Source organism: Papaver somniferum, chromosome 10 (assembly GCF_003573695.1).
Source record: "Papaver somniferum cultivar HN1 chromosome 10, ASM357369v1, whole genome shotgun sequence".
NCBI classification, from domain to species: Eukaryota; Viridiplantae; Streptophyta; class Magnoliopsida; order Ranunculales; family Papaveraceae; genus Papaver; species Papaver somniferum.
In genome coordinates this window covers 155,489,048-155,497,000 of record NC_039367.1, presented here as the reverse complement: position 1 = coordinate 155,497,000, position 7,953 = coordinate 155,489,048, and positions in this window count along the sequence as shown.

Below are 7,953 nucleotides of genomic sequence, written 5' to 3'. Positions count from 1 at the left end.
GAAAGAAAGTTCGATAACCATGTAGGAAATAATAAGATTCAAAGACTTGATTACCAGCCAGAAGGATATGGAGGGCGAAATCAATATTATAACCAAGGCCAAGGAGGAAATAGAGTAGTCTGGGAACATATAAAGATGCCGCATCTAAACACCACAGTAGAGAAAATATGGGAAGCAATAATTTTGATGGAAGAAATACCAGCACCACCAAATATGGAAGATGAACCTCCACCATGGAGGAGAAGTAGAGAATTCTGTGCTTATCATCGTTTACATGGTCACACAACTAACAACTTTTGAAATGTGAAGAAAATTATACTGAGAATAATTGATCACGGAAAGCTAGGCCATTTCCTAGTACAACAGCCACAGAATCTACCACCACCTCCACCTCCAGGGCGCGCACAAGATAGAGAGGCGGGAAAGAATACGTATCTGATTGAAGTAGGAGCGAAGGCGAAGAATTTATACTGTAATTCGATAATACATTCGTTCAGAAGAATAGAAGATTTCCATGATAATGTCCTAAGTCGAGTTTATGCAAGAGATAGCGATGGAAGAGAGATACTCAACCTTGCGAAGATATCGCTATTGAAAGATTAGCAGAAACAACCCATTTCCTTCAGCGCGGAAGAGGTACCAGGAGGTGGCGAACCGCACGAGAGTCTATCAGTGTTCAAGTTAGAAATTAATCCAAAAGCAAAAGTTGATGAAGATGAAAAGGAGAACACAGACACATGGGCTATAAATAGAATACTGATAGACCCTGGAAGTTCAATTGATATTCTGTTTTATCACACATACAAGACCATGGGTGGTAGAGATGAAGAACTCATTCCATCGACTTACAAGATTTACGGTTTCAACGGAACAACCAACAAACCAAAGGTAGAGATAACGATGCAAATTCCTTTAAAAAGCATATCTACAGAAATCGTATTCTGCATGGTTGACGTAAAATCTCCGTATGATGCTTTAATAGGCAGACCATGGTTGCATGGTATCCTAGGAGTGGCTTCAATTTTCCACCAATGCATCAAGTTCCCTCTACCTCAAGTTGTTGGAGTTATCATAGGAGATTCGAATGAAGGTAAAGCATGTCATGAGATCGACGTTGACAAATGTGAGGAACGAGCAAGCAAGCGAAGAAATTGGAAGAAGGAGGTACAAGAGAGCCAGAGAAGTGAAAGATTAATGGTAGATTTTGTGACCAGGGAAAGTGAAATAAGAAAGAATTCTACAAAGACGATAACAACCGCACAAGAAAACAGACGCGACAAGCATGTTAACCAGAGAGAATTCCAAGAAGGAGATTTAGTGTTAAGGGAGAAACCGCACTATCAAAAAAACGGTAAAAGATACATGGAGAACATATGGGAAGGGCCATATAGAATCAAAAAGGTCACTCGAAATGGAATGTATGAATTGGTAAATGAAAAGTAAGGAAAACCATCTGATGAAATATGGAATCAAGTGTATCTGAGAAAATACGGTCCATGCGGCAGTCATCGCACTGCAGAAGCAGTGGAACTCATGCGAATCAATGTATTGTATAGCATACTCGAACTCAATGAAGCGCAGAAGGCGAAAGAAACAAGCAAGTTATCTCAGACATGAAACAGATAGTTATCATGTAGGCGAATAAGCAAAGAAAGAAAATATTAGTATTGTATTGTTCAAAAGTATGAATGTGAATGAAAAATTTTCTTCTTTATTAACAGATATCAAATCAGAAAAAGGCAAACATAAGACCTTAATAGAAGGAACAAAAGTAAAGACTCTATTAGGGAGGCTAGGCATCCAATTGTGGCGTGCACCCTAGTTCGCGTATAGCAATAGGAAATAATAAGACCTAACGCGCGTCATAATTGGGGAAAACCCACAGAAACTAGCATGGCTCAGGTGAAAGCTACACCGACCCTGGAGACTGAGCCATGGAGATTTGGGGTGAAACAAAAGCCCATCCAATAGAGCGCCTTAGTCAAAAGATTAAGGTAAGAAGCTCTCTACTAAGGAGTGCAGAAACTCGATCAGGACGCCGAGGTACACAGTTGAGTCAAGAGTGCCTGGAGCATCTGGAGCATACCTGGCTGCTCTTGACAAGTCTTGACTATGATGCACTCGGTCCGAAAAAACCCCACTTAGGGTGCAGTCTTGTAACCATAAGCCATATAGGCAGAGGGATAAGAGGGCGCAAAAATAACTGGTTGTTGCATCACTGGATGGGAAGATCCCACCATAACTCGGTAGGGGTAAGCTTCCTTGAAGGTCAACCAGGGGGAATATAAGGACGACATCCTCCATTAGGGAGCAAAATTGTGTCAAAAGATGCAAATATCACGAGGCTTTTTACTCATGGGAGTATTAAGACTTGTCGTATTTGCGCGTCAATAAAACCTGCAGAGGCAATAATACAAGAAGATGATAAGGCGAGATCAATGGGTCGTTACACCAAAATGTAAAGACATCCTGCGATCTCGTCGACACAGAAAAAAAATCATATTTTCGGCAAAATAAGACCTTTAATTAGGAAGGCTAAATAACACCTCATGAGGAAATTGAAGTAGAAATTAGTATTGTTTTACAGGAAATAATGAGATGGTAAGCAGTGTGAGAATATAATCGCACAATGAAAAGACAAAGGAGACATGATAAGATCCATAGACGCGAAATATTAAAACAGAATACAGCTGAGGCAGAAAACGAAGATACCTTCGTAAAGTAAGGTGTGGAAAAATCAATTCGGGTATGATATTAACATGATACGTCATATTGGGCCATCGCATAAGGAAATACTCCATAGGTCAGATACAAGCATACATGATAACCTTACATCCATCAATTCCCATGAAAATTCATAGATGATAGATAATACCTGCATAACTCAATCATCATGAGGCGAATAATAGACGCAAGAATGGGAATGCAAGCACATAAAGGAGTGTTATTCGCCCCCATATGATAGATTCACGCACATGTTATACTATTAGTGAATATTGCTATACATACTATTACTATTAGATTAACTCCAACTGTTGGAAAGGACAAGATTTTGCCTATTATAGATGCAGGTGCAATCCAAGGAGAATTTACATTAAGGAATCCCAAATATTTAAAGAGTTTACATCGAAGAAGAAATTTCAAAATCTAGGAAACATTTGATATACAAAGAACTGATAAAGTATTTACAAGAGCAATCAGATAGAAAATATCTTCAAGAAAAAATAGTTATTTTCCGCCCATGTCATCTTCATTAGCTTTTTCAGCTTCAGAACCGTTAACCTCCTAATTGGTCTCTTCATGCTCCTCATATTCTGCTTCACTGTCAGATATTTCAAAATCTTCTTCATTAGGAAAACTTCAGGGAAGTTATAATTTGTCAGAGGAATACTATTATCAGTACAAACTTTCTTAATAGCCGCATAAGAATGTCTTTCAAGGAGTAACAGGTAGAAAATAATAATAAACAACCTTCTTTTTTAGAAATAATATCCTTAATCAATGCCGCATGATCAGCCTCTAAGCTAGCATTGATGGCTATATCCTTTCTAGCATTATCTAAGACTCTAGCATCCCACTCAAATTCATCATCACTTTCTATAAGAAGTTGGGAACAGATCAAATTCTCTCGTTCAACAAGTGCATTCTTTTCGCTTATCACTAGATCTCGCTCCACTTGAACATGTACAATAGTTTCTTGAAATTCCTTTAAAGCTTTCGCACCTCTAAGAACAACTTTATCCTTCTCAGTACTAAGTATGTTCATCCTAGCTTCTAAAACCTTAATCCTTTCTTTGGATTCCCAAAAGCGGTGCTTAAAGCCATTAATAGTGAATAAGGCACTCCTATGATCAATATTAAGAATTTGATATTTTGCGTTAAGCTACTCCAAAGAAAATGTTCTCAATTCGTCATCAGAAATGTTATTCAGAGAAGCATTAAGATGCTTAAGGAGAGTATCATCATCAACATGATAATGAAGGGAGCGAAATAGAGACGATGCCTCGTCAGTAAGGCTGTAAATCTCTGCAAGAATACACAATTTAAAGGGGAGCGAAGGATACGAACAAAGGAAATGACAGAAGAAATAAAGAGTTACACACCAAATAACTGATCATTTCTCTTATGAAGATTGAATACAATATTCTTATAAGTGGACACCTCAGCTTCGAGTTTAGCATTCTTAGCCTCATGAGAGCGAAGTTTTCTTTGGAGATCTGAAGAAACAACATATGACATGCGGGTCACCTGTGAAGACATAAGATAAATATAAGAATAAATAACGTGAAGATACCATCAAAGAAAGCGCGAAAGTTTAGAAATTACCAAAGAACCAAGTGAATATTGAAAGCTTGGACTCAATGCTGAGGAAACTCCGCGAAGGGATTCATGATCCAAAGTAGAGGCATCACATATCTTCGCAATGGTCTCACATGTGCGAGTTAGCGTTTCCAATTGCTGACATAGAATCAGAAAAGATACTAGATAATTGCTCCATAGAATATGTGATGGGGGAATCATCAGGAGAAGGAGATTCATCATCACCGGAATGGGAACTTGAGGAGGAAGGAGAAGGTGCTTTCCGCTTCTTTGAAGGATTCTTGGAAGAAGATTTGGAAGCAGTTTTCTTGTAGCGAATTCTACCTTTAACTTTACCTTTACCTACAGCTTCCACCTACGCGAATAATGAAAGATAAGAAACATAGGAAACAATATTGTTAAAATTTAACAAAGAATATTTCTTACTTCATTATCGTGCGAAGGTGATGCATGAGGCAAATTTTTATTAGCCTTTTTTGATTGTTTGGCAATTTGAAACCAAAGAAAGCGATAAGGGAAATGAAAGGAAAAAGAGTTAAAAGAAAAGAGAAAGGTAGAGTTAAAGGTAACATGCCACATTAGCTTCTTCAGGCCATCTGAATACCCAAGGATCGTAAACAGGTAATCCTGCAGGAAGGGGAAGAGCTGAGCCATCTCCGCTTCTGCCAGTTATGTAGGGGCCCAACAAAATGATGGGATACTCCATCCATCGAGTATCATTTGACTTAGGAGCGTTGTTATTCGTAGAGTCATGAAAATCAACATCCCGCATGATTCTTTCATTCTCCGCGAGACCATCCTTTCTTGTCAAGCGAATACCCCACTTAGATAATTCATTCTTCATAATAGCAACATCGTAATTCTTGAAAAAAATTCTCAATGGTATAATCCTCAGGGTTGATTTCCTTATGGGAGTATTCTGGCTTTGTTACTTCTATTGGATAAAGAGACTCCATCCCTGCCGCACGACGAGCGTATTCCATGATTATCCTGATGCAGTCACCGCTCAAATGAAATATGCCACGCGAAAGTCTCGCATCGGAGAGAATCTCATAGAAGAGAGGAGTTTAAGGATTATAAAGAGGAACATGGAGACCGAAGAGGAGTTTTCCTACTGAAATGATGATCTTCTGAACGTTCCATTCTTCGAGAGGAAACCATTCAGATCCGAGAGTAGACGAGGGTTTTGATCCAAGTAGGACGGATAATGAGAAGCCTCTTTGACCAAGCTCGATTTTTAATCTTTTAAACTCCCTTTCGTTCTTCCAACCAACTTGAGGCATTCTTTAGAAAGGGAATGAGGAATAATGAAAAAATAATCAAAGATGATCAAGTACATCAAGATCAGGATGACCAAGATACGAGAAATAACAGATAAAGTGCGAAAATGAAGAAAGAAAAGAGTGGTGAGAACGATGAAACAAGAAGAGATGATGATCAACTCGAAAATTTGATCAATCCAGTAGAGCAGCAGCAGAAGAAAATAAGAATCGAAGAAAAAAAGAAGAGAGTAAAAAGAGGAAAGAAGAAGACAATCAAGAGTAAATAAGAGATTTACTCCCGATTCCCAAGATATTTACTCCATTAATGCGATGATTGAAAATGAATGGATAGGAAGAGAAGGTTATAGGAGACGTGTCAGATAACAAATGGTTGAAAGGACACGCGTAAATTGTCATGCCTAAATCAGGGGAATATGTCGGCAGGTAAGAATACGAAAGGATGACCGAGTGCGGCAGAATGAATTAAAGTTTCTCATATCGCTCTCTTTATCAAAAAACCGGTATGAGAAGAGGCAAAATGTGGATACAAAATATCGCACACCAATCAAGTATGCGAAATGATGATCATCAAGACTGAGCAAAGGCAACCGCGTACAGCTTATCCATAATGACGCATCGAATGACGTCAGCTTAATCACGAGTAAAGTGTGAAGATCTATGCGATAGTCAAGAAACCGTGCGTCAACAATAAAGTCCACACGACGTTGACGCGCGTCAGATTCGAAATTAGGGGCTTTATTAGCTGTCATCCACTACGTAAACTCCTATATAAGGAGCCAAGCGACCTTGTATTGGGAGAGATCTTTTGGAGAACTTAGGAAAAAAACTTAGGAGAGAGAAAGATTATTTGTTTCCCAAGTTAGGGTTTTCTCATTACTTTTTATCCGATTTGAAGATCTTAATGAATATTCTTATGATTCTTATGATGATTACTTATATTGTTCTATAGATTTCTCTAAGGGTGTAGTTTTAGGATTTCCTGCAACTACACCACCCATACAGTACATAGATAATGGGTAAAAGCATGACGTAGACAAAATAAAATCTCAAACTCAAATCAGCAAGGTCTGGTCTCAGGATTAGCCTGATATTTGTATTTTGTTGCATAGTTGTTTGAATTTTGTAGATAAGCATGTCTATTGGGCAACAAATATTTAGGCTATTGCATCAAACACACATCAGCCCGGACCATATGCAAAAAAAGTAGAAAAAAAAACACCTAAGTCTCGGAAAATTAAAAAACAACTTACATTGTACAAAATATCAAATTGCGCTATGCCCGAAAAATACAATATGGAAAAGTGAATGTATTCTCCGTTGCAATAGGCAAGACGGTTGAGCAGAAATGAACCTGAAAGATCATGTCATGTTCTCTACATGATACAATTTTTGTGTTCCATTTTTTGTCTCACTAAGTAAAAATGTACCGCTACGAACCAAGGTTAAAATTTGTACATCTCTATCCATTTAATAATACATCTCTAACAGGATCTTGAAAGATTTGGTAACTCGGACATAAGTACGTACCTCTTTGCTTTTAGCATTAGAATAGCGAGTGCCATGTGCCATAGTCATTGTCCGCTAAGATTTTGCATTTTCTTCTAGAACATCATTCGTATGATGTTTATCTGCCTATCCTATTCCTATTCCGGCTGTTCTTTTGTCTATCAATGACGAAAAAGAAACTGATGAAGCTATCTTCAATTTACCAATTTGAATATATCCCCTTTTCATTTTCCCATATCTCAGTCGTGGCTGGAATCTCTATCTTCAATGTACCGATTTGAAGATATCCCCTATTCATTATCCCATATCTCAGTCATGGCTTGAATCTCTGTTTTCCCATACCCATTTATCTCCAATTGAAGAAGATATCCCTTTTCTTCTTCCCATATCTCACCTCATCTTAGTTTGAAGTACTAATACATCTCCTACATCCATCAAACAGTGAATCATGTGTTAACTCTCACCAATCGAAATCATACTTGTAGCCACCAGATCTCAAAGTAAATTAAAATCTCCAGCAAAAAAATCCCTTTACACCTCATCTTATACATCTACTGATGGGGTTCAGAGCCATCTACATGCTAATCTTGCGGAAACATATTAGCTAACAAGAAACACTTGGTCTCTCGGATTGCTCCATGAACCTCACTATGATCTAGGATAAGAAAAAGAGAAATAGAACCACAAAGATGCAAGCCATAAACAAAGAAACAAGAAGTAAAGTACTCACGGATTTAACGTGGTTCAAGAATATACACAATGTGTGTAATATTGTCTACATCCACCAAACGGCTACGACCTCTTTATTCATTATAGAATCACCACTGAGAATCACACAACTGAT